Consider the following 27936-nt stretch of genomic DNA (forward strand, 5'->3'; position numbering starts at 1 on the left):
CACAATCACCAGCGGAGTTCATAAATTAGGATTAGAGAGTAAACCATTGTGGGCAATGCTGTGGTGGATGTCTGTTGCAGACCTCCTGGTCATAAAGAGGCAGATGAGACCTTCTTTGGTCAACTGGAAGAAGCCTCTTGTCTGCAGGCCATCGTCCTCATGAGGAACTTCAACCACCCCAATAATATTCAAGAAAATAATGCAGTGGGGCACAAGCAATCCAGGAGGTTTCTAGAATGCATTGATGTCAACTTCCTGGCACAGGTGATCAAGGTGCCGATAGATGGAGAGGCTCTGCTGAACCTCATATTTACAGGAAGAAAGAGCTGGTTGGGAATGTGAAGGTCAGCAGCAGCCTTGGCTGCAGTGACCATGAGATGGTCCAGATGGAGTGCAGGATCGTGAGAGGAGGGAGCTTCACAAAAAGTCTGGATAAGTGATGGGTCAGGGGGATTTAGCAACATATATAAACACCTGAGGTGAGGAATTAAAGGAGATGGAGCTCAGTGGTGCCCTGTTGAGAGGACAAGAGGCAATGGGTGCAAACTGAAATGCAGGAAATTCCACTTAAAAAAAAAAACAAACAAAACACCTTCTTTACCATGAGGATGATCAAACATTGGCACAGTTTCCCAGAGAGGCTGTGACACTCAATCTTGGAAATATCAAAATCCGTCTGGAGGAGGCCCCGAGCAGCCTGCTATGGCTGTCCCTGCACGAGCAGAGGGGGTTCGACAAGACAACTTCCAGAAGTGCCTGCCAGCCTCAGCTGCTCTATGACTATAACACATCTAAGGAAACCTTTTCCATAGTAAGACAAGATCTCACTTCCTGGAAAACAAAAGTTGCCTTAAACGGATCTGACGTAAATCACTTTAAATATCATTTGTTAAAAGAGCACAGTTGTGCAGTTTTGCAGGATAGCAAGAATGCAATCTTTACTCACTAATAACATCTAATGAATTCCCATAAACCAGCATGGAAAATTGCTTCTTACCAATGACAGAACTGCAAAGATGTGAAACAATAAGGTTATACTCGTGGCAGAGTTGTTAGAAATTGCTATTGGAGGGATCCCCTAATGGCTCCACTCGCAACCTCTCCCATTTGTATCAGGTTGCACATTCTCCCTTGAGTAAAGTCTACTGGCATAGACTGGGCTGTGGAAAAAAATATATTTTTAGTATGAACGACTCAACATTAATAGAGTTAAGAGTTTCTGAATTCAGCATGAAAACACATTAGATCAGGAACTGGTGACAAATCCTACTTCTCCGATGTCAGGTGGATTGAGTAATGTCTGGAAAGACTACGATTCTAAAATGAGCGTCTGGACATGTCAAAACAGTTTAAATATCCTTTCCAGAGTGTGCAAAAATGACGTTAACTATTCACTGTGTTTAAAATGTTCTTCATACCCCAATGAAGCTATTACTTTCTGTATTGTAAACCTTTCCATTTTTTAATATGAATGCTCCCAGTAGCCAAAGCTTGTTTAATATAACAATAACTTGAGGAAAGAGGTATGAAGTAAACACTTTTTTTACCTGCTTTTTTAGTGTGACAGAGGTGGTTTTTAAACACTGAAGTCAGGACACTTTCTTTTTTGGTCTGCATTTGTTATATGCTTACGATAGCATTACTGAATATTGCACTGGTCAGGAGAGTCTGGACAACAAATACGGTTTTATTCCCTGGAATTACCTGTACTTGGATGAAAGCTAAGCTACCTTTGATCAAGTGAAGCCTAAACTGGAATACAGGTAATAAAAATGTGTTGAATTTTAGTTCACACCAGTACAATCAACATGGAGAAAACCAATTACAGGCTTCTAGGAGTGTAATTAATTTCCCAGATTTCAAATGTCCTTGTTTGGACATATCAGACTCTCACCTCCTTCAGAGATCTAACTTTTCTGTTTCCAGAAGCAGTGTTGGCATCTGCCTGGATGGCTTCACCATGACTCCAGGAGACCCCTGGCGCAGCCAGTGCCCTTGGAGTATACATCTTTCAGTTGAACCAGAACATTTACCAGAGTGTTAACAACAAAATTTTGAGAGTTTGACTTCCAGAACATCTGCAGATCCAGTCTAAATGGCTTGAGTTTTACTGAGCTGTTTGCATAAATAGTGAAAAAGCAGTTTACAATAGTTCACATGATTTCAAGAAACATGGCAGATAAAAAATAGTGTCTGAGTTTTAGTTATTCAGTTCTGTCTTGTTGACTGCTTTTGTTTTGTTACTTTTCCTAATTTCTTTGTTCTTCTATTCACTGCAAAGGCATCCTGCCAAAAATAAAAATCCCCAACCTCCCTTCCTCCCCTCAAACAACAAAAAACATTTTAAAGCCACAGGACTAGTAAGCATTATAATTTAACTGTATGTGGCAGTGGCAACTCCTCAAACAGCTGTGTTTTAAACATCTCAATGCTCTAGAAATAATCTGCAAGTATATCAAGAACACTTCTGCTACATGAAATCTTGCACACACTTCTCGTTCTCTCTTCACTCTTCCCCATTCTCTCATGTGTATATTTGTGTAAAACAGGTTAAGCAACCTCCGAGCATTTGAAAAATATATGCACTGATTTTGGCTCCCCTACCTAGACTTTTTTTTTCATTCTGAAAAGATGTGAAGGACCCCATTCTAACATTCCTTTTAATGAAACATCAAGCATTCTGGTCTGCAGTAACTCTTCTCCCCTCCAAAATCAATTTCTTTTGCATTTTTGCCATATGAAGCAAAGCTGAAACAAAATGTTGTTGTTGCTATCATGTTTTAATCAACACGTTTACTGTATTGTCAGTTTCTCAAATGGAAAAAAAAATTCAAAGCCAAATTTATATTATTTTAAGACTGCTACAGAGCCAAGACTCACTTTTTTGTAACTCACTTTTAGTGATTTAAGCTCTATTCCAGAAGACTACTTAAATATTTGTCTGTGTGCTTTGAATAGTTCAACCCAGTAAAAATATAAGCAATTTTCCCCTCCTGAATCTTTTTTTTTTTCCTCTTCTAGTTTTAAGATTCAGAGTTTTCATCTCATAGCGGTGACAAAAAGCAGGGCATTGTAAAATGTACACGGAACACTGGCTTATAGGAAGAAATTATGTAAAGAACTTCTGTTCTTTATCTTCCCTCACAAGAAGGTTTATATGAAATTGAATGATCAGAATGGTACTGAAAAAAAATATTCACACAAGATGGGATTAAACCATGGGATCTGTTCCCATAGACAGACCCTAAAATACAAAATGTAACAACTTTCAGAAAGGGCTAGATGCTTATATAAACTTTGAAAACATCAAGGACAAGCATTTTGGAAGACGTATTAAAACATACTCTCCAGAGCTTAAGCAAAACTATACTATCAGTAATCACGACGATCCCTCGTCTGCAAGTTTCTTACACTTTCATCTGAAGCATCTGGCACTGACAGCTCTCAGATGTGGGATGCTAGACTAGATGGATGATGGACATAATCCAGTATAACAGTCTACACATTCCAGTTTCACTGTACAGAGGCTACCAGGGCTTTTTCTCCTCCATGTAGAACCTAAAATTTTCCCTGACAACCTTCTTCACCGCCCTGTCTCACAACAGAAACAACACAATACAGCAGATACTTACAAGAATAACGTTATAAAGCACAGAGTGCAATACTACCAGTTAAGTCAAGTATTATACCCTTTATACCCTTTTCTTCTTTAAAAGAGATTCTCATTATGAAAAGCAGTTGTGAAAAGCAAGTGTTAATTAGTCAAATTTTATTCACCAATACTAGGTTAAAAAGAATAGAAAAATCAAATTATTTTCTAGAGATCTTACTCCTGGAATCTCTGCTTGCAGAAAAAGTTCTTTCAAGCAATCTTTTTCTTTTTTTTTAACACCAAACTCTTTAGAAGCAGCATTTTAGCCCAATATCAATTTTTAAACTTCAGGGCCCAATTTTCAGCTGACGTGACTCAACATGCCTGTGTTTACCTCACTAGAGCCATCACAAACCCAAAGGATCAGTAGGAAACTCCAAAGACCCCTAGTCCTGTCCCACCTGAAAGGTAAGAATGAGCGAAGGACCTCATTCCCAACATATGCTTGTCTAAGCTCTTTTTAAAGGTGAAACGCCAGCCCATGATTTCACTCTCTCATGCCAGCTGTCTTGGTGACTCTTCCATTGCTTCACGGTCCTTGACACCCTGCTGAGTTACAGGAAAGCAGGGTCTGGGGCAGAGCAACAGTGGATTTATCTGAGGCTGCAATACTTTTTGACAGCCTAATAAATGTTTCCTTGCCTGTTTTAATGATGCCAATATTTCCTAATCCCTTAATAGAACTGTGTAAAAAAAACCCTAAATATTCAATTTTCTGAAGCACATCTGGTATGATCCTAAAATTTAAATACACACTTGGCGAACTTAATTGAAAGCCTCGCCTTCTCTAGTGACACACACTTTCTGTCTGCTGCAAAAGAAAAGGTGGAAGTCTCTCACAATACAGTATTATTCACAGACCTCCAGATCTGGCTTATCCTGTCCTCAGTAATATTACACACATCAGGACGCAGATCAACTATAAAGCATTCCTTAGGACAATTGCTGCGACCAGCAGCTGCTTTTTAAATAGAAATTTAAGGTTATTCCAGACCTTCCCTCAGACGTACAGAAACAAGTTACTTAGCACTGCATGGCAGGGAGGCACACAGTTATGTGAGATGCCTGGGAGAGCAAGAGAGCACGGTACAATGCTGGGAATTTAAAAAATGCCTCAGAGATATGGTGGAGGCTGCTCAAGTATAGAAACAGGCAGTTGTGAAGTAAATGTCACTATTTTTTACGGGGGGCGAGACAGCTCTCTGCAGCGCTGTGGGGATGGGCTCCGCAATGCACGAACGTGAGGGTCTGATGGGGGACAGGCTGGCACAGCGACTGCTGTGACACAGGGACCCCTCTGCCCTTGGGGCGGTTTGGTCAGGTCCTGTAAGTTGAACATTTTGGTGTCTTTTACATTAGTGCTTTAGGTAAGGCCAGGAGAGCACCGCCACTTCCCAGCCCTTGATTCACCATGGCAAGAGCAGTCCCAGAGGGCACCAACTGGCTTGTTTTCGGGTAAAACTAGACCAGCAGATGCATCCCAGGAGGACACCTAAAGCACTCCAGCCACTGCTCTACACTTTGTCCAAAGCAAAACCCTCCAAGCACATAGTCAGTGGGCCTCTGCACCACCAGTTTCACTCTGCTGGTCTGCTCTTCCCATGTTGCACTACTTGCAGCTGCTGGAAGCTTGTCAGCCTGCAACAGCCGAGGCAGTAATGTGAATTTACAGAGGACTTGGGTAGGCAAAAGGCTAGTCCTCATTCACCATTGTCAGCACTGATTTCTACATCTTTGGTAGCATCAGCAACTGAGACACAAGAAAGATGAGCAATGACATATTTTTGCTACCTACAAGTGGTCCATAGCTGCCCATTGATTGACCTCCAAGAGAGGCTTGTGCTGCTTCACAGCCTGCAGTGTGGTGCAGTTTAAAAGTACATTTTAGCCATCACCTCAAAAAAGTACCATTTGGCTTTTTCAGATAGACAGTGTAATTGAACCAGATGAATGTGGTGGAGCCTGCTTTGAGCAGAGGCTGCACTGTGCAACAACCTGTGGTCTCCCTCCCCCTTCTGCAGGACAATGCAAAGAATAAGTTTTACTTCTGTTTCTCCCTGGTGTCATTTTAGTAGGTGTTGTGCAACAGCACGATGTTGTTGCTACAGTTTTTCAGCATTGCAGGGAGATGTTTAAATTTTAAAACCATGTGGTCATTTATGAAAACAACAGTTCCTTTTGTATTTTGCCATAATATCTTTCACATTTTCTTTTACACATATGTCCCTTCAAAAACAACTCAGTACCAAGCGTATCTCAGCTGTCAGTATCCATTTAAAGATATCCTGCTTGAGAATATCAGGATGTGCATGGTGCAGTATATTCAGACAAAAACCATCCATATCCTTTACACAAGAATAATTTTTGGCCTCCCTTTTTGTCCCTCTCTTCCTCTTCCCTCCAAAAATATGGACCATAGGGTGCATATCTTGTTACTCAGTGCTACACAAAGGTAAACTCTGCATTTCCTCTCCAAGCACCTGGAAGCTGGCCAGCCCAACCAGGACTTCAGCTGAAACCAACTGGGGAAAAGCTGAATGAACCAATTACAACAGGAAATAATAAAGAGGAAGCCCGCATCTATCAGTATTAATTGTAAAAGGGGGTTGTTTTTTAGGAGAGGAAACTGATGAGCTGGACAAAGAGCAGCATGGCGGCGCAGGCAGCTGCCAAGGCCCTGACCAGCAGCTGGGAAAGCAGATGATGGGAAAGCAGAGCATGGGGACGGATAGACTCTGCCTCCGGGTAAGTGCAGTGCAGTGACTGATGATGGCTCTCCTATTCATTCCAAACTGTTACTACTGTAGCCCTCCACCACTACTATATCCCAATGGCTGTCACATATACCCCTGGCTTTTATCAGTAACGTGCCAAAACACACCGTCCCTTCTAAGGTCTCCTCACTGAAGCAGAAACAATGGCCAGAAGTATCTCTACTGCACATGCATTGCTTTATATCTATCCTTTTCAAACTTGCAGTGAGCCACAGGCATAGAGAGGGGCTCCCATAATTTCTGCTTACTCTGCATCCTCCAGGGAAGACTGCCACAAGAGCCTGCACCAGTCCCCACCTTGCTGCAAATGGTCACCTAGCTTGCACAGGGCTGCTGCACGGCACCAGATGAGCACAGCAGCAGATGCATGAGGATGCCGAGGAAGTGGGCAGGGAGAGGCTATCCCAATTCAAGCTGACCCAAGGCACAGGGGAGAATAATGAAAACCATGTAGAGACCTGGCCCAAATCACTGTCAGGGACAAATGTAGACCAGATGGCGCATCTTGCTGGGGCAGGATGAGGATGCTGTGCCCTTTCCTCAGCATCTGTGAAACCATTCAGCCCAAAATGAGAAGAATCTTTACTCTACTTTAATATATCTGTGTTTCCATGGTTGCATCTTTTTAACTATAAACATTTCATGCTTTAAAGATTTAAGGAATGATCGTGTTACAGTGACAGCCTTCTTTTAAGGAAACCCCATAAAATACCAGTATGTTTAGTTCTGCCTAGCTGTCCTGTTGTTACTTTGAAATAGCCAGTATCTCTACTGAACAGTTGTCGTCTTCTCTCACACAGGGCTGGACATAAAAATGGACTCATCACAAAAATAAATTACAGATTATTTTTGCAGAAAAAATGTTAGTTATGTACCCTTGCAATCAGCTCCATTAGGTTTTCATGCTCCCTCTACCCCTTACTTTCTCCCTGCCTCCCTCCCTCTTTTCAAGAGAAATTTTTCAAGCAGTAAATGGCAGGATTCCAGGGGTTATGTTACTGCCAAAAATTAATTTAAAAAACAAAAGAGCTGGGGGAAAGAAAAAAAGGAGTAGTGGGAAATGCATTCCCTCTGCATCTGGGACATTAGATCTTGGCAGTATAACTGATGGCATTTTACCTTGAAAATGGCTCTCTCTCCTCTGTCTCTCCTGTCCACCAGACACGGCTGATTGCACTGAGCTTTTGCTTTTTTCTACTACAAGAAGAGACATAAAGCTTCACTTCTGCAACTGCAGCTTGCTGGCTTGTAAGGAAGAGATGCAGTCTTGTGTAAAATCTGGTTCACACACTCTCTGTAGGCTTTACACGCTATTCATTTAAGGTAGTGAGATCGTGGCTGAGAAGTGACTTGGAAAACTAGCTTTTAAGAAGAAGATTTTGAAAAAAGAAACTGGATCTGTTTACAGGAGGGTTGGTTCTGCCGCTACGTAGTGGAGTGGATACTTTCAACAAAATTACTTCTGTTTATTTTTACAGCCTTGTCCTCATATCCATTAAAAACCAGTGCCTTTCACAGCAGCGCTCTGGGACAAGTCTAAAACAAATAGGCAGGAGCTAGCTCTGCCTGTAGCCTCAGCTGAGCCTGGGAAAGGCCCCGCACGCCAGGGCAGACCGACTCCACTGAGCTCGTGGGGTGTCCCTAACATCATTAGCAACAACTCATTAGAAAGATATTCCGTACCCTTGCTGCCCTTCTCTGGCTCTTTTCCAGTTCTCCTGCACCCTTCGTAATACAAAAGAATGAAAACAATTGAGAGACTTATGGATTTAAGTGAATGGCAAAATGATGCTCTTTGTTTTGTTTTCTTCCCTAGTAACTGCTACTATTTTATATGCTTCCTTGACCTCTGTTAAGTATTGAGCTGATATTTTCATGGATCTCTTGTGTACCCACAATCTCAATCCTGAGGTTGTAATGGTCAACACAGAAGTTGCCATTTAACAGGCTAGTTCAAGACCATTTTTTCCCCCATTTGTATCATTTTATTTTTATCTACCTTGAATGCCATCCAGCAGATCGTTCTACAACTCTTTACAGATGCCCTTCATCTTTGCTGGTTTGAGTAATTCAGTTTTATCAGCAAATTTTCTTATGTTGCTGCTCATTGAAGATAAAAGGTCCCACCACAGATCCCCATTTAATCCCCCTCCTGACCTCACTCTGCTCCAAGAATTGGTGATTTATTCATACTTCCCATTTCTTACCCTTTATCAAGTATTTATCCATGTAAGGATCTTCCGTCTTATGTTAGGTTCCTTAAAAGTTTTTGGTGAAAAAGTCTGTAAAAAGCCTCCATAAAGCTAACAATAATCAGCCAATGGGATGACTCTTATCCATGTGCCTCTAAGCCTCTTTCAAGAATGCTATCAGGTTTGTACGGCCAAGCTTCCTTTTAAAAAGGCCATGTTGACTCTCCCCAAATTGGGGATTACTCAAGCATCCACCAGTTTTATTGAGTGTGCCCCACTGGTAAATCTATCTCTGCTCTCGAAAGGCTAAGAAATCAACAGACCTTTGAACACACATTTAAGTTCAATAAATTAGAGTTTTCCAAATCCAGAGCTGGGAACAAGGGCCAATCCCTCATGGGAATTGTTCCCAGAGCTGGGAACAAGGGAATCCTCATGGGAAAGTCCTCTTGGTTTAACCTCTTCTGTACTTCCAGATAAGTCTCTAAATCCTTCCTACCTCTGCCATGGCACTCCAGCACAGAAAGGAGGGGTGGCTGGCCAAGAGATAGGTCCCAGGCTGTTTAAAGGGCAAACTCTACCCAACAACACTTGCAGAATGAACAGCAAAGCATTTACATGATGAGGTCCTTGAGAAGCGTCCTGGAAGCAAAATCAAAACCAAGCTGCCACGTTCTGCATCGGTACTTTCCAGATAAATCTAAGATGTAGCTTCATATTGCATTATTGAAATAGTTTTGCATATTGAAATAGTATTGCAATAGTCTAATCACCAGTGACACTTGCAAAGGTTGCATCACAATGCACTCGTTATAACTTCTTAGCAGTAATTAAATGCAAAACAGGGGACCTGGCTTTCTACTTGGTCTTCTTGGAGCACAACCAGATGTTGATTGTCCACAGATGGCCAGCAAACCTTCCCAGAAGTCAGAAATGCTTCTCCTATGATCAAGGGCTGCAGATTTACATTCAGGAGTTATTAATATTACTCATTACTTACATTACGGCTGTCTTTAAGACCTCACCTGGAAATCAGAAATCAGGTCCCCATCATTTTCTCTCCTGGTTGAAAATAAAGTAAGAGACAGTCCTTGCCTTGAAGGGCTCAAATACCCACTTACCATGGAGACACATTTACTTCATGTCTCTGAGAGATATTTTATGACTGTATTTTCATATTTGTTCCTGACTTGCCACAAGAGTCTCTCTCCATGACAATATCTCACATCTCTGTTTTCCCTCAGGATCTTAACAATGTAAAACCTTCTAGGTGTGTTTGGTTTTTATCCACACTTTTTTCCTTTATTACTTTTTCCCCAACTCTCAGATCCATAATTAAATCCACATTATTAATAAAAGCCACTCAGTCCTTTTTTTCAGCTGAAGCACACAAAACAAGGGTTTAACTCTTCAGTAGCACACTTGGCTTCTTGATGCTGTATCTGCAATGCATCTTCCAACGCTAATAGGACAAAGCTCAAATTTCTGTGTAATAGGTCTTCACATAGCAACAAGCAAATATTTTTGTCAGTGGAATAACAGTGGATACAAGGAAAACAAATGAAAGCTGAGCCCTGACTCCACCAACTTGAGGATTTGTTCCCTGAATCTACCTACTAATAAAAAAGAACCAGAGTAGTGCAATGCCTCCAAAGAGACAAACTGCTCCAAAGAGCATTTTCTGACACTTGCTGAGCTACAGAATTAGAGTGAGCTTTTCTGAAGGGTGTGGCTGATATTAAACTTTGAATGTTTGAGGTCATTGTATCGATCCTGAGCTTTTAGCACTTCTGAAAACCAGATGCCCTTGTAAATACCAAAATACAGAGAAGTAACATAAAATGTAGATACCCATCTTCCAAACTGGCTACCTGGGATACCCATCTTTCACAAATATTCAAATTCTCTTCCTTTTTCTTGAATTCCCTACACCACTCTTCCTTTCACCTCTGTCTCCATCCGGCCCCTGCCCCTTCCAACAGTAAGCTGTGTCCTTGAGCCAGGGGGTCCGTGCTGTGCCATGCCCCGTGAGGTCCCAGCCTTTCTAACCTTCCCGCCTGGGAGCCAGGACATCTCAAAAGCCACAAAGGCCCCCCTCTCCCCCTCACTTCCATCAGCCTCAAAAGTGACATCTTCATAGTTTCTGGGGAAAGCAGCTGTTCCAGGACAACACTCCCATGAGGGAGGCACTGCCTCAGCCGGCTCTGCCAAGTCCTTTGAGGATCCTGGAGATTAACACTGAGGCATTGAATACGACTTCATATTTCATGGGCAGCCAACGTAATGAGTAACAAACTGTGATGACACTTACTTGGCAACCGATGTCACCCAAATGGAGGGCTGCTCCACATGAAAGCTTTCTCCATGCGGCAATGCTTATTTCTAGGCATAATTCATACCACTACCTGGGGGCACAGACCTGGTGCACAGCACCGATCTCTGGGTAAGCGGGGGCACCAGCAATCACAGCTGGAGGAAAGCCTGGAGGAATTTCCTGCTGTTGCTGTCCTGAGTCCCTTACCAGCAGATTGCAGGAGGTGGCTGCGGCCCAAAGAAAGAAATTGGGGAAAAAAAGTAAATAAGGTCATTGTGTCTGGCGTATCTTCACAGTGTTCTCCTTTTCCATCTGTCTTTCTCCACCGTTACCCACAGCCAGGTGCTGGTCCCAACTGTGTGAGAGGAAATGGTAGGGAGTCGTGTGTCCTCTATTTTAAGAACATGGTCGGCCAGACATGGCAAAGCATTTTCCTAAATGTAATTGTAATGGACCACACTGTTTTTTAGTTATTCCTCCACTTGCATTTGAAGAGCATTTGGGCCACATTCTCTGCTCCAACTACTGATTACTGAGTATCTTAAGATACAGTGATTACATTACACAGCATTTTCTGTACACAAGCCCAGGCTTACAGTGAAAAGACCCTTGAAAATTATTTCATTTCCCCTACCATCCTCCCCTTGAATTCTGCAGCATTTTTCTTTAAAACAAGTGACAAACCCATTTATACATGGTCACACTGATATAGTGGGGAGGAAAATTAGACATAGCATAGCTGGTTTTCTTTGAAATTTATTTCAGTGGTACTCACACTACCTGTACATAAAAAAGAAAGGTGTAAAATAGGGGACTCACAGGATCCCTAACAAAACCTTTCTAGTATATATCAAACCAGAATTGTGGGACTCTTATACCATTTTTCTTTTATACCACAAACCACAAAACAGAATTTTCCCCTCTAAATTCACAAAGGGAGGATGGATAATTAAGTATACAAAAAAGTGGCAAAGAACACGTGCAAATAGTGATGCCACCCACATCCACGACGCAGAAAACTATGTCTGTAACCCTGAAGAATAAATATCACACACTTTTGTTTTCAGAGCTGGCCTGTTCCTCTATAGGAGCGTACAGAGTCCTCAGAAATAAATTTTAAAAAAAGGGAACCACAGTGGGCATCAGCACCTAGAAGAAAAAGAGAGAGAAGACAGACTGACAGTCCAAAAAGCCGCAGCAGGACTGGCTGGCTGTCCCAAGCTCAATACGTCTGAAAGGGAGAAGCAGTCCTAAAGAGAAGATGACGTGGGATGACACGTTTCATTTTATATGCCTGATTCCCCAGGCGTTTCAAAACAACTCAGACGCTGCTACCAGCATGTCTTTAATCCTGTCAGCAATGGTTTGGCCTGCTTACCATTTGCTTTCATAGAAAATGAAGCATGTTACAAATGCTCCCCTCCACATTTGCTCCTGTGAGTTTTCTTTTTAAGGCCATAAGTGCCTCCTGCAGATCTGTAGCACAGGCAGATAGAAGTAGCATTAAGGTGTGGTATAACCACCTTAAAAGTGCTTTCTGCTTACATAGCTTTTTATTTTCCTATGGTATTGCCAACCAAGCATCAAAGAGCAGAGATAAAAACCTCTGCTCCTTGAATTCCCAGCGTGTTCCTCCCTGTCTCATTACAGACGCTGTTGAAGGACATTATAAAGCTGAGGCGACCTGCTTCATTCTTGTCCATCAGCACAGGCACAACTGGAAACAAGCCCTCCTGAAGCAATGTCAGCACCTTCATTGACAGCAAGTGTAAACTAAGCAAGGGCAGAAGGCAAAACACCAGAAAGTCCTATTTTGTGTCTGAGAAACCTCTTTGCCTCTCTCTTTTGGCCCCCTTTTCCACATGTGATGCAGTTGCCAGCAGTGCACATTGGTGCGTGCTGAAAACCAGACTGCCCATACACCCACTATGCCGTGTGCCTGTGCCAGTGCTTACAGAAAAGTTATTTTGTGCACTGGTGGTGGAAATGTGCAAAAGGTTTGAGAGCTGGGCTAGATCCTCAGCTGGCATTAGTGCTTGAGGTCAATGGGAAGGCACCGCTGAGCATCAGCTGAACCCAGGACATGGCAATACTTCAAATGAGGGATGCCAACACTGATGCTTTCTCTCTTTCCTACACACATGCACATATACACAAGCATTCATGCCTTTACTGTTCACTTGTTTAATACTCTTTCATAAAAACCACAGCATCCATCCTTCACAGCAAGCCAAATCCCCCCCAGGCAACAAGATTTTTAGCAGAGGCTTTGGCTCCCTGCACAGGCTTTTCCGAGGCACAGGAATCCACGTAAATGCTGAGAAGTTGGGATCCCAGATGCAGTCGTATGCAGCCGAGCAGTGAGGAATAAGGCAGGAAGAAAGCAAAGCTAATGGATGTATTTGAGGCTCTGGGTCAGCTCCTCAGGCCAGGTTTCTCCCCGTAACCTGTGGACCCTGGTGCAGGATCCAAGTCATAACTCCTCCACTGCACCTGCCCAGATGAGTTTGTTTGTGAGGGGGCTGGAGGTGTGAGGGGTAGACAGGGTCTTTTCTCCTACACAGCCTTACTCCCTAGGTTAGCTGGGAACCCCACAGGGACCAGAGCCAGACCTGCACCAGGAGCTGGAAGGGGACACCAACACTCGGTTGCGCCTTCCCATGGAATGAGGCAGAAATCTACCTACTGTGAGGTAGATTTCCTCCAGTGTAAAAACTTCACTTTGCTGGTCTTAATGGACACCATTTCGTTCCAGATGAGACTTCCCCCTTCATGCTCAATTGAGATGATACCGGTATGAGATCAACACCAAGTAGTTGCATATATCTTCTTGAAGCTCACCACCAGCACACGTAACAATTAATTAGGGCAAGGCTGGGTTGTTTTCATCTGATATGAATGGATAACTCAGCAAGTTTTCAGGGTCAGCTTCGAGTTTTGCCTGGCCCTGTAGAGAGCCCTGGCCAGATTTCCAAACACCATCACGTGGAGGCACAGAGTGCATTTTTCAGCTGGGTGAGGCCGAGGCAAATACAAATGCAAGCAGAAATGATGAAGATGTCCAGTGGCAACTGTGGCTGTGCTGCTGAATGGTATCTATACTTTGCAACCAGGAAAATACATATAAAACCAACATGCAAACACCCAGAAACCAAACAAAAATGTCAAGGGGTACATTTCAAAGGCTGTCTGCTCTGGGTAGGCAAACAGTGTAACCAAAAACTGACTACTGTATTTGTTAAACAAAATGAACCACAAGTGATAAATGGGGAGAAATCCATAATTTTATTGAATCACACTCAACAGTACTCAGAGTGCGTTACCGTAACTCTACCCCTTTTAATTCTGACAGCCATGTTTTATTCATTACAGGCACAGACTGCAGATTCGAATGGAGGACTCTGTTGTGACAAATTATTTCTGACTTTGGGAGATATAACGAGCTGCAACTGTTGCACTAAAATCATAGCCACCTGCATGGCAATTCTGCTACTTCATCTTCCAGTTCCAGGGAGAGGGGAGTACTTAAACCAGTGTGTGCGTTCTTGTAAACTGCAAAGCCAGTGCAAATTACACAGTGAAGTCTGTAGAGGGGCATAATTTGTTTCACAAATAAATAAACAAACAACATTTGGTTTTCTCTGTGGCTACTAGAGTTATTATGAAAGTCCAAAAACAACAGTAATGCTTTTTACCATAAAATTATAAGGCAAGAAAAAGGATTTAGATAACAGTAAGGGTCTTAATTGTATGTTTGTAAACTTACAGGCAAGCTTTTATTCAGCTACAGCTTTAGTCCAAATACCACAGCTCATACAAAGCCCACATTCTCTTTTCCCTTGTATCCTTCCATTCCTCTCCAAGAGACGTACCATCAGATAATGCTGTGCTTGCCAGGAGGGCTGAAACACATGGCAAAGTTTTGCAAAAGCCATCACTCCGCACTGAATTTCAACACTTGGATCATTTACTAGGATGATAATGTGTCAAAGTACCATGGCCATACTCCAGCACTGTCCTCATACAGTCACGAGATTTCCAATGACAGGGCTTCTTCAAACTTCTCTTTTAAGAAGGAGCCCTATTAAAGAGCTAATTAAAGAGGTAATTTGGGTCAAGAAAAATAATGTATTGGAATTTCCACCTCACATCCTGAAGGAATTTCTTTCTTTTAAAGATGTTGCTGCAATCGGTTATCTATGGGAAACCTAACAGATCTTCTTCACCTTCTCCAGGCCACTCTCAGTTCAAAGGAAGACAAAAATTGCCCGGTTCATTAAAAAAAAAAAAAAAGTTATGGATCAAAAATTCCTTCAGCTTGACAGCTTGTATAAATATTATCAGTCCCTGTTCTTTGTTACCTGCATTTCAGTTTTAGAGAGCCTTCGATTACTTTGAAAACTTAAAAGGTTATTTGTGCCAAATTCCAATTTTAGTGAACATAACAGAAACTTCAGCGGAACCAGAAGTTGGCCACCATCTGCTGAGTGTTCAACACTTGTATATGTCAGCTGTTAGTACATACTTAACTCCCAAGTGTTTGTTGCATTGCATCTAGCTATTGTCATGATGTTTCCTTTCTAACACTTTTGAACTATGTGGATTTTCACAAATCAAGCACCAAGCCACCAGAGAGAGCAGCTTGACTTATGACAAAAGAAAGCATCTCTTGATGTGAGCAGACTACAGGAGGCACAAAGTTTGACGTTTAGTTGATGTTTAGATGCCAATATTTAGTTTGATTTAGGTTGCCTTCCAACATTTAGGTGAAAACAGATAATATTAAATATAAATAAGTACCTATGTTGGAAACCAGCAGCTTAGCAGTGATCAAGAAGCACTTCATCTAGCTGCATGATAAGAAAATGGAGAAAGAAAAATAATAATTATACCCCATGGAGAAAAAAGAGAGAGAAGGCAGAAGTCAGAACAGAGGACTCATCTTCACAGTCAGATTAAATAGTATCAGACCATGGCGGGATTCCTCTTATCCCATCAGACATCAGATGTGTCTTTTTCCATTAAGGTAGTGGATGGTAAATCTGAATTCTTATTGAAGACTTGGAGAGGACACAGGAGTCCCTTATGTTTCAAGAAGGCTTGTGTATATATTCTCAAATAATATGGGATAGTCACCAAGGTCATCATTGGCAAGTCCAGTCTAAGAGAAGTGACTGTTCATTACCTTAGGAGCAATGGTTACACAGGCAAAGGTTGCTGGTTGATATCCAGAATAATCTGATGTTTTGCGTGGATGCAAAATGCTCTGAGTTTCATCTCCTAGAAAGACTGGTAGCTTTTCCTGAAAGTAAATTTCTTGAAACATAGGGCTGGTGGTCTCAAAAGTAAACTTCAGCTGCAAGTTTCATAGTCAAATGAGAATGGTACTTTGAGTTTGCAACTCAGTAAAGCATTTTGAAATTTTATATTACTTATGATTGAAAAGTAACTCAGGGCATTTCCTATTCCCAATAAGGTAAAGGATTTGTGGAAAATTAGAGAACATGCCCTACACCCGTGCTATACTTATCCATCTGCATGGATGACAGCATTTTCTTGGAATGACTGATAAATGAAACAGCTAAATATCATGTATGCTTGTGGTATTTTACGCTTCCTGTGGCTGATGATAACCCAGAAGTTGAGACGGCCAGCTAGCCTAGGCAAACCAGCATATAGGTCAGCTTTATTCAAAAGCAATCAAAATGCTTTGCTCCACAACACTGAAATGCAAATTTCACAAGTCTGAGTTTTTTCATGGCATCCTAGATGTTGTCTACTGCCATTCCTAACCACGTGTGAATCTCCAGATCAGTCTAAGACTGCCTCAATTTATGGGAAAAGTCTGTCTCATCCACCTGTAACTCTAAAACCTACCGTTAGCTTGCTGCTGCTCCCAGCTACCCCCCGTCTTGGTAGGGGGAAGAACCAACTCCTCTCCGATGCATCCTGGGCTGGCATCCAGGCTCTGGGTGCAGCTTTGGAGGGGCAAACCCATGAGGCTGTGAGGGACAGATCTGGATCCAGGTTTCTCATCTCACTGTCACAGACATCTGTAACTATACACACACAGAGATACACACACACACACCCCCCAAAGACACAAGGATAAATACAGTGGCACGACGGCACAGAGTATCTCCTAATTATCATCAGTCAGTGTGGTAGCATGTGCTTTTGGTATCAGTATGTCCAAAGCTATGCCCTCACCACTGGGAAATTTTGGGTCTCCGTTCCTACAGGAGAGAAGACCACTTGAGTCAAGGAGGCCTGATGACTAGCTAACCTCAGGACAAAGTTTTTAAGCAAAACAATTTGATTCCTCAAAAGCATGATTTTTTCCCCCACTTCATGGCAACCTCTGACCTCATGTCTGGGGGTGATGGATGAGGTGAGACAGAGCCAAGGTAGAAGACCTGAGGATAGCTGCGGGCATGTTATAGCTAGCAGTCATTAACAGGCAAGGTTTCCTCAGAGGGAAATAAGAATTATTTCAAATCAAGAAAAATAAACACCAGAAGAATCAGCTGCACAGAGCAGCTCACGTAAAATATGAATGTGGCCAAGGTTTGCAAGTCCAAGGGGAATCCAACTTTGTGAGCTTACCGCAGAAAAATGCAGGCCCAAGCCCTGAGCTCTTATAAAAGCGCTGAAATGAAAGAGTAAAACCCTTCCCGAACATACAGAGAAAACTGCATAAATTACTGCAGCCCACAGCTTGTCAGGTAGTCCTCCAGTACCAAGATGCTGACTGATAGTTACCTATCTATCTGCAGTGCCTTCTTTCTTTGTCCAGCACAGGCAGAAGAGAAGACAGGAAAAGTAAAATGTGTTCCCTGGCAAATGCTAAAGTGAGACTTTGGTATACGGAAAAGAAATCTCTCCTGGTGTTTGTTTTGGCAGGAATAGTTTCAGCAGACGCTATTACAATCCTGTCCGCTTGCAAAGCAAAGCTGCAGCTCCATGTATTATTAAAACTCCAGGGCTGATCGCTTTCCACATGGCAGTGTTACTACAGCTAGCAGAACACAGGCAAACCTGTTTGGTCAGCAAAGATTTTTTTTCATTAAAAAATACAATAGCATTTTCTCTGAATAGAGCAAGCTGGTTGGCTTCAAGCAAAGGGAAGAACAGGGTCCTTCTGAACAACAGTGCTGGGCACTCAAAGTTGAAGCCCCAAATCCTTCTCCCCAGACACTGGAGCTGCCAGCAGCCACACCACCTCATTGCCAGACCTTGCACAAGTGAGCAGGGAGCCCGGGAGAGGCGGACGACCCTGGCCTAGCATTAGAGCTGCACTTCATCATAAGGCTGCTTGAAAATGCTGCTGAACCACAGGCAGTTAATTCTCTGCACATCAGAGGGAGCTACTGGGGTGAGAGCAGCTTTTCTAGATACTCCAAACCCAGTTTTGTGCCATTAGAGTGATGTGGCAACACAGGCATGTGCTTCTACAGCTTCATGGTGGCTGGGATCTCTGGTTATCCATCCTACTTCTGGTCCCCAAGTACCAACTCATGGATGCTGATGTAGGCTATGGATGCATCCCAACTGCAGGCCTGCCTAGTTCCTGGCAAATCCCTCTGGGATCTCACCCTGGACCTCTAAGTTTCCCCATGCCCAGGTGGAGGTGGGGCAAAGAAGTTTCCAGGAATGCAGGAAAGTCTCCTTTCAGCTTTGCGCAATCCACCTGCCCCAGCCCTCCTCTCACACACAGTTAGCAATCTAGGAGACAGCAGTTTTGCCTCCAAGTCCTCCAGCATGCAGAGTCCTCTGCTCACAGCGAGAGCTGCTGACCTTGGACCCCAGAAATAGCCACTGCACGTAAAGCACACAGCTCACTTACAAGCTCTGGTATTTACGCTGCCATGCTGCCTTTCTTTCATCTCACTTAAAATATGCCTCATTGGCTGATTATCCTGGAGTATCATACGTGGTGTAGTGTCAGTGAAACAGTGGCATAAAAGAATAATATTCATCACACATGAATAAAAAAATCACAGTCTTTCTTGGTCAAAGTTACCACAACGTTTATTTACCAATGTCAAATACTTAAGTGCTGCCTTTCTCCTGAAACATTTCTTCACTCTGTGTATACAGTACTGGGCACATGTTTTATTTTACATGCCTTGAAGCCAGAGCGTGTTGTGTTATTTTACTTTTTGATAGCCTGTAAAGCTAAAATGAGAGCAAATAATTGGTCTCCATGTGTTAGTATATCCTCAGAGAACTCAGTCTTTCTCTTACGGATGGAAAAGTCAAAATCAGAACCAGTGACCCAGGGTTTTTTACATTTTAGGCCTATAATTGGTAAGAAGAACTTAAAACCACCCGTCTCTCACTTGTGCAAATAAAAGCAGCTTTTGAAAAATGCATTTACCCATGTCTGCTCAAACAGTGATGGGCCAAACTATCTCCTCAGCAGATGTTCAAGTAGACATCATGAGCTGGTGAAATCTGTGATCCTTCTACTGATAACAGTGGAATACTTTTGATCTCCACTAGCTGAGGAGCTGCCTTATGAACTAAAACGAAATGTAAAATCCCAGGCATGATACTTCTGCAAAACTGAAGCCACCCACGACATTGTTTATGCCTAATTTAAATAATTATATTTCCTATTTCCCATAAAGAATATGCATGCTAATTCTCCCTCCCAAGTGCTATCTAGAACATTTGGAGACACTGTGTATTGATTCATATTTAAAACATGACACCTTCAGGATGACTTAGGTCCAATAACTAATGACTTCTCAAAATAAATTGAATTGCCCAATGAAATTGTCCAAGTACGTATTCTCCCCTGGTCTGACTGTACATTGTCTTTTATATCAATGTCAAATAATAAGCACAGATGCAGCCATCGAGGCTTGGGAACACTTATATCAGTCTTGATATTTGTGTATCTTGATGTATTACTTGCTTTACCATTGTCCTCCTGTTCACCTCGGAGCCACTTGTGATTTGCGCTTGAAACAAACCATACAACCAATCCTGCAGGCACAGTTGTGTTCTTGTGCACACACCATTAGCTGACACCAACAGCCACTGAAGACCAGATCCAGCTCTGCTGTACCCAACAGGACAGATGTGTCCATTGGTTTTATGGACACAGTTTCATGCTCATAGCTGTACACATGCATTGGACCTCTTTCACAAAAAAAAAAAAAATGCGGGGGTTTTTTTCAGCAGTACTATGTGGTCAGTGAAGTCTACATTAAGTAATGTGTTACCCAGCAGTTTGCTACAGTGGGAGCAGATTCAGCAGTCTTTCAGTCTGTATTGCTGGACCATTACCTGCTCCCAACTGAGATTTCTCACTTTCTAGTGTACTGATAGCTCCTTAACTTTAGGAAATCTTTTGCAGGTATCACTGAGAGCCAAGATCCTCTTTGCACAGAAAGTCTGGGAATAGGTGTATAAATCTGACAAAGAACTCAGTGGATGCTGTGATTTACTGACACCTTCTTACCTATGAGAACTTTAAAAGACAAAGGTAAGAAAGGACCAACTGTTCCACATTAATCACCGAACAGAACCAAATCTTTAAAAAATCATACCACCACAAAACCATGAACTTTTTTGTCAAACTAATGGAAAAGTTTGCTGAAGAGCTATTTGCATTGTTGGCTTACACCCAATACTCCTCCCAGTTCCCTATTAATAAACAAACAAAAACCCAAGAAAACCAAACAGAACCCAGCAAGTCCAGTGATCTCTTTAGGAACAGGGGTCCAAAAAGTTTTAGGCATATTAGAAATAATCATACGAGTGCTATCTCAGTCTGCCCAGTATTTCTTTTTTTTCCAGCCCAATTACAGAGCTTCCAAATGAATACAGCAATGAAAATATTTCCATGTATTAGGATTCACATAAGTAGTAAAAATTTCCTGTACTACCTACCCGTAGGTATTTAAAAAAAAAAAGACAATTTCTTTGCAGGTGGCAAAGGAACTGGTTTATATTTGTACAGTTCTGCTGAAATACATGTTGTAAATATTTATTAAAAACTATTAATCATTTGTATTTTTTCATTGGCCCCTTCTACTCCTGTCAGTGTATATGTAAAGACATTTCCTCTCAAAACAGAAGAAGATTTTTTTCTTTCCCATCAGTGTTCTTCCTACAGTATTTTATAATAAAAGACATGGCACCCACACAACCCCATTTCAGGCTACCTAGAAGCATTTGGAAAGGTTTATATCTTTAGCTGTGCTGAGGTACCTAGTTTGGCAGAGAGGGTCCCATGTGAGACAAAGAATTCTTTTTACAAATTTAAAATAAAAATGGTTTTGTACTTTAGAGAGCTAAAGAAAGCAGAGCTGTTCATTTCCATATTTCTTCCTTTAAAAAAAGCCTTAAATGGATGACATATTTTACAGTTAAGTTGGTCTGGTCATAACGTGGCCGAACCTGCAGGGATATTTTCATAATACAATTAAAATAGCCAGGTTGGAAGAATATAGAGCTTTCCCTGAACTAAAATTAAACTGGGCCACATCCAAGAATTTTTATTTTTCACTTCTGCATAGGCCAAAACAAATAATGATAGGACACTACTAATCCTTCTTGTGGAGCTGTTCCTGACTCTTGGAAGTGCCCCTATTCCAGTCCTTCAAATAAAGAAGCAATTAACCTGTATTTAATGACAAACCTTTCCGGTGGATGGCTCCCAGGATAGCCTACGCTGTTGTTCTGTAGCACTGGCAATGAAAGCACCACAGGCACTTCCCAGGTAAATCACAGCATATCGTGACCCCAGCGTGGGCTCTCCTTACATAGAGACCCTCCAAGATCAGCATACCAGAAAGACGACTGGGGCCAGGTATGTCTGCATCTCCTACAGGGCCTCTTGAGGCCCTATTTCCCGACAGGGCTTCCCAATGTTTTGATTTCTCCTTGAAATTACTTCAGCCCTGCAAAGTGCCACTAGACTATATTGCCTAACTATATGAAGACTCTCTAAACGAAACCCTAATGCACAGCAGGGGCAGCCACTGCTGCTGCACTGTAGGTTTTGTGAGCCTTGTGCCATCACAGCACTACAGTTTGTTTTTTTCATTCTCTTCACCTTTGAAAACCAACCAACCAACCTAAACCCTATGCTGGGGCCTTCTCATGTGGAACGGGACCGATGCACCCCTCCTCCTGCAAGCCCTGGCCATGGCTCCCCCTGGCCACATTTGCCCAGCAGTTTTCTGGGTAAGGAAGGGCTTGGGGGCGATGCCACTGCCCTCCAAAAGCCAAGTTCTCTGTCCCCAGAGCTCTGCTCAGGGCTATTCGCCACCTGCATTTGCCTCAGGCTACAAGAGCCCTGCCGCACTCCACCCACAGATCTGCAGCATACAAATCAAAGCCTGACTGCTGAGCCTGCCCACCTTTCGCACTTTCGTGCCTTAGTATTACTTACAAATATTTCCCCCTTGTCCTTTAATTGTTGAAATCTCTGCCTGTGGGGGAAGGGGGAAATCCTCACCTTCCTAACTCAGTCGTAACCAAACAGACCCCATTTCAAAATGGATTTCTTCAGACTACAAAGCTCTGTGCATTTCACCTGATTAATCATATCAGAAAACAGCATGCAGCGTCCCCTGGAGCATAATCCCTATGGCACAACTCCTGCGTCCTGCTGCGCCTGTCTCCTTACTGATGCTCATGCTGACAAGAAGTTAGGAGAAATAATGAACCTCAAACAAGGAGAAAAAAAAAAGCACAAAACCAGGAGTGATCCCACTTAGTGGTCTGTTTGTTATCTGATGTTCAGGTGTACCAGGAATAGCAGGGGAAGGGGAAGGGGAAGGGGAAGGGGAAGCGAGAGGGAGAGGGAGAGGGAGAGGGAGAGGGAGAGGGAGAGGGAGAGGGAGAGGGAGAGGGAGAGGGAGAGGGAGAGGAGGGGTGGGGTGGCAAAGAAGATGAAGATGTGCTGCCAGAGACTAAGCTTATTCTACCCACATACGTGTTGTCAGAATTCTTCTTCCTGGGGAAAGGAAGCTTCCAGAGAAGGGAACATTCAGTTAGAAGGTTAAGAAAAACAGCATTCAAGAATTTTACCCATAAAAATTTCTTCTTTCTTAATGTTCAAAATAAAGTGCACAAATTCTACTGTAAATAAGAAAGAAGTTGATAGGTAGGAAACTAAATTACAAGCCAGGTTTATAGAAATTTCCTAGCATGACCAAAGGACATAAAACAAATCAGTGGCATGGAGAGTTCAAGACAGTAAGAAGATTTCTAAGTGTGAAAGGAATCCCAGTAGCACAGGCATTCCAGCCCCAGACAAAAATTCAATTATTGTTAGTAACATATAAAACCCAGAAATATGCAGTATAACTTCATCTTATAGCTGAGAAAAAGCCAGAGACAAATTTGTCTTCTGTCACAAGGAAATACTTTCCATTTCACACACAAAAAAAAAAAAAATCAAGGGGAGGTTCAACAGCTACTAAAATAAGTCATTTTTGAAAAACAAAACCAAAAACACGTATGGAAAACTTGCATCCAAAAACCATACAAAAGGTTTGGATGAAGTGTTCATGCTCATGTATTGAGATGTTTTAGAATATGATGGAAATTCCAGAGGACTGGACAAAAACGAAATGCTGCAAGAGAAGACCAACAAATGGGTGGCCCGTGTAGCCAGAGAAATATCAGTGGGTGCTGGGCTGGACAGCAGGGTGGAGCAGTGGTGGGAGGCAGCACCTACCTTGCACCGGGCTGGTGATTCCTGATATCTGGTTATGAAGAAAAGGGAGGCACTGGTGCCTGCCAGCCTCCACAGACACACTACATTACTGGCACCAAAGCCAATGCCAAATTTATGCTACACTTATCAAGGAACAGCCAAACTAGAAAGCACGTAATGAAGTGTCAGCGTAATTGGAAGTAAGGTTTTTGCAATAGGTTTTTGCACAAACTGTTAACATTACTGGGGAAAAAATATAAAGAAGCCTAGCAGTAAAATATGACTCTGAAATAAAATTCAGGCTAACACAAATTAATGACAAGATCAGGTTGCCACTGAATTTGGATCACTTGGGAAGGAGCATGGAAAAGAGAATGTTTAATCCAAGATAGCAAGCTGTAGGCTCATCCATCTAGGAATAAAATGAGGCAGAGGCCATACTGAGAGGAGAAGTCTACAGTGGAAGCAGCAGCTGAAAAAGATTTGAGCTCCTGATGGCTAATCAAGTGAACGTGGCTTTCTAATTCAACACTGTGGTCAACAAGTGTGATCCTTAGATAAATTAAATGAGGGGATTTTGAGAAAGACCAGAGCAGTCTCTTCTGGCCCTGTAAAATATGCAACATCCAACACTAAAGGCAAATTGAGCCTCCTTTATAGACATAGAAATCCAAATGAACTCAGAGAAATTTTTACATAAAATTAATACAGGCTCAGGCCCCTAATTTTCAGATACTGAAAACATATAGCCCTATCTGCAGAGCTTTTAAATTGACACTAGTCTTTCAGTCTAATGACACTACTTACACCAGTGGAGGGACTGGTTCATATCTCCGTACACCAGAAAAAATTTACAAGTTACAGGGACATCATAAAAGACTACAGCAAGGATCTGGGATGTAAGGAAGCAGTAGAAGAATGAAATACAAGTATCTTGGCTAAGAGATTACAAGGACAGCAAGACATAAAGCCACCTACAAAAAACTTTAGAAGAGTTTAAGTGCAATAGTAGAAACCTTATTTTGGAGAATGCAAAAATAGGTAAAGAGAAAAAGTGAGAAAGGAATAGCAGAGCTTATCAGGAAAAAAAAAAAACCAAACCACTTTCCAAACAGTAAAAGGCATTAAATTGGGTTATATACTGACCACATGAAAGAGACATTTAAAACAAGTAGGAATACATGGCAACAAACAGTCAGAAGTTACTGGAAAAATAGACAGGGGACTATGACCTTCCCTCCCCCCGCAGTTTCTCTATCATATGATCCTATAAATAATTAGGTCAGTTGTAAATGTCAGTTATATATACATTGGGGATGGATATATAGGCCAAGACCCACACTACCTGAAGGGACAACTGAGATTTTAGGAACAACTTCCCAGGCAAGCAGAAACTTGTACAAACTACAATAGGACTGAAAAAGGAGAAATTAAATGAGATTAGTTTCTTACGGAAAGAAAATGTAGAAATTACAAATGCAGTTACCAACAAAGGAAGGCAGGAGGAGGGAAGCAGAAGGGAGGTCAGATACCTTCATGTACCAAGCACATCCAAGATAAGCAAGTGAAGTAATACCCAAGGTGATAAGAAGAGTATGTAAACATCACATGAAAATCAAGCCTGCTGACTCTAGCCTTCTAGACAGTAATGCTGTAATGTGCAAATAAAGTATAAGAGAGGGAATTGTCAGGCATGATAGCTCAGGGAACAGAGAGAGCCAAGCAGATGAAATATTCCATCTTCTGGGGCAGAGCTTCCTGTCCTCCCTGCCATACCAGGAGCTGCCTGTGTGCTCAGCAAAGCTCCCCTCACCAGGGCTCTCCAGTGGCTTTCCTGGAAAAACACGAGGCTGCTGGGCCTCTGCACACATGGGGTTGCTGTGTCAGGAGTCTCCTCGCTGACATCAAGTCACACCAATAAAGTACTGAGCAGCCTGCAGCGAACTGCCTGAGTGCTAATCCCCATTCTGGAGCATGGTCTCAGTGCTAGGTGCTTCTCAGGCCTCACGTGCAGGAAGAGCAAGATTCTTCTACTCATCTGGAGTTTTCCTTGTGCTCCAGAAGGCAGTATTTCATTGTCATATGGACAGTTTCTGTGGGACAAAGAGAACAGGGAGAAGTTCTAATGATGTACCACCTGTCCTGGGTAAAAAGGGCCAGAGCAGGAGGAAGAACTTTCTCTCTGGAGCCAGGGTTTGCGTAGTGACCACAGAGCAGACGCTGACAGTCACAGCACAATGACAACCATCTTGGGTGCTGCAGGTATTGAGTCTACATCAAGACGCTGCCCTACAGTACAAGAGTTGACTCGTCTGCGTGGCCATGGCCACTCTAAAGTTCCTGGGAGCTTTGCTGTGAGGGTCAGGAATTTACTGTGTCATTTCCAAATGCCCAGATTGCCTTTTTGCTGTCAGGGAATGATTAATACAGAATAACCATTCCCTTTGCCAGTGTTGTGCAGAGGTTAAAAATGAAATAAAACACAAGCCAAGCGGAGTCATCAGCCATTAAACAGTACAAAAGTTTGCACAAAACCTACTCACTGGAGCTGCGGTGTCTCAAATAGTTCTGGGTTAAGCCACAACAAACAGACATCTCTGAATCATCATTTTTCTTAATAGTTTATAATGGTTTCCCATGTAGCTTTCTAAAACATCTTCTGGAAAATGACATACGTTTCACAAGTTTTTCCAAATCTTTATACCCTTAGTTCAGAGAACAGAACCTAGCTTCTCTGCTGATAAAGCAAATTGAAAGCTGTGAGCTTCCCCTCACAAAGGCAAAGAATTTGGGTCAATCTCTGCTGTCAGAAATTTGTGGCATATTGACCATTGTCCAGCTATGCAAACATTTGCAAAAATAATGTCAAAGGCAAGATGTTCAAAAGCACTTAGTTCTCTTTGAAGTCAATGGCCAATCTTCTTCTAATCCTACAGATCTCAAAGATTCGCTTCCCTGTAATTTATTTAATCTTCTTATTTAGAGACGAGCAGGTCATGTGGAAAGCACAGACACTTCATAGAATATACTGTATGCATTTTTGCAATTAACACACCCTCATCACCATTTAACGGTCCAAATAGGTCAAATTGGGTCCAAAATCTCTTTCATCAGAAACACAGTACTCCCAAATCTGCATTTCAGATGGCGGAGCCACTTATATCTTTGCAGAGAAATAACTAAATATTACCCATGATGGATTATCCATCCAGAAGGAACATGAAAGAAGACTTTGTCCTATGAACTGTGTGTCATTTGTCTGTCATTTAGCTTACTCCCTACTGCAACACACAAAAAAGTAAGAACTTGTATTTTCAATAAAAAATACGAAGCAATTACACATAGCTTTCGTGATAAGAGATTAAATGCTTCCAGCATGTCTTGCAGATGAACCACTGAACTTTAAACAAAAATCGTGAGTTTGTGAACACAGATATAAAGTAAACTGAAGAACATAAATAGCCAGTGAAAGATGCTCCATCTAAAGGGAAAAGAGCACGCTTAAAATGGCTGGTTTTGCAGGGCATGTATTAACTCCAAAATAACTTTCAGAGTCACTACAGACTACCTGCAAAATGGACAAAAGACAGCTAACAGCTTAAACATTTTCTAGAATTTTCACAAGCAAGTAAAACCAACAAAAAACACAGAGCAGCACACAGAGGGAATGAAGCAGAGAAATATTAAAGCAGACAGAATGGAAAGCTGGAATTTTGAAGACAGAGAAACCTAAAAAGGGAGAGAAAAAAAATTGTCCCAATGCTATCAAGAGCCAAAAACTCAGTGAAGGAGGAAATCAGAATACTAGGGTGGAATAAGAAACTTCAGTCAAGACAAAACATCCAAAGCACTGTATGAAGAAATGCCTCAAAAAAGCACCAGCCCCACCATAAAAAAATAATGAGCACAGAATGCTGAATAACCCAAAACCAAGCCATGGGACCAGACATCATAATAACAAAACCCTCCCCACCATAGTAAATCCACAACTTGTATAAATTGTCTTACATCAAAAAATGGTATACGTTTGTTCCTACAGATTTCATGAAAGAATGCCTGCCTTCCCTAGGAATAACTAAACACAGGTTAAGTGTCTTGAAGTAAAGTAGAAGCACCACTTCATGCAAGTCAAACAGCTGTTTAACATTGAGTTTTAATAGAAAAGAAGGCAGAACAAAGACCAAAACCATAGTAAAAATTATTCAATTCAGTTGTGCAAAACTGAAGAATAATTCATACCATAGTTTCCATATCTCTTAGATTATTTTCAAGGGAGAAAGGAGAAAAACAACATGCCAACTGAAAAACTTTACTCACAAAAT

General features: G+C 42.1%; 1 long non-coding RNA gene across 2 annotated transcripts in view; it reads right to left on the reverse strand.

Moving 5' to 3' along the window:
- The window catches only part of LOC140650687 (uncharacterized), a 51040-nt gene that overhangs the window by 11521 nt on the left and 11583 nt on the right, over positions 1-27936 (reverse strand). The gene's annotated exons all lie outside the window — the stretch shown is intronic.

This window comes from Ciconia boyciana, chromosome 4 (assembly GCF_034638445.1).
Source record: "Ciconia boyciana chromosome 4, ASM3463844v1, whole genome shotgun sequence".
NCBI classification, from domain to species: domain Eukaryota; kingdom Metazoa; phylum Chordata; class Aves; order Ciconiiformes; family Ciconiidae; genus Ciconia; species Ciconia boyciana.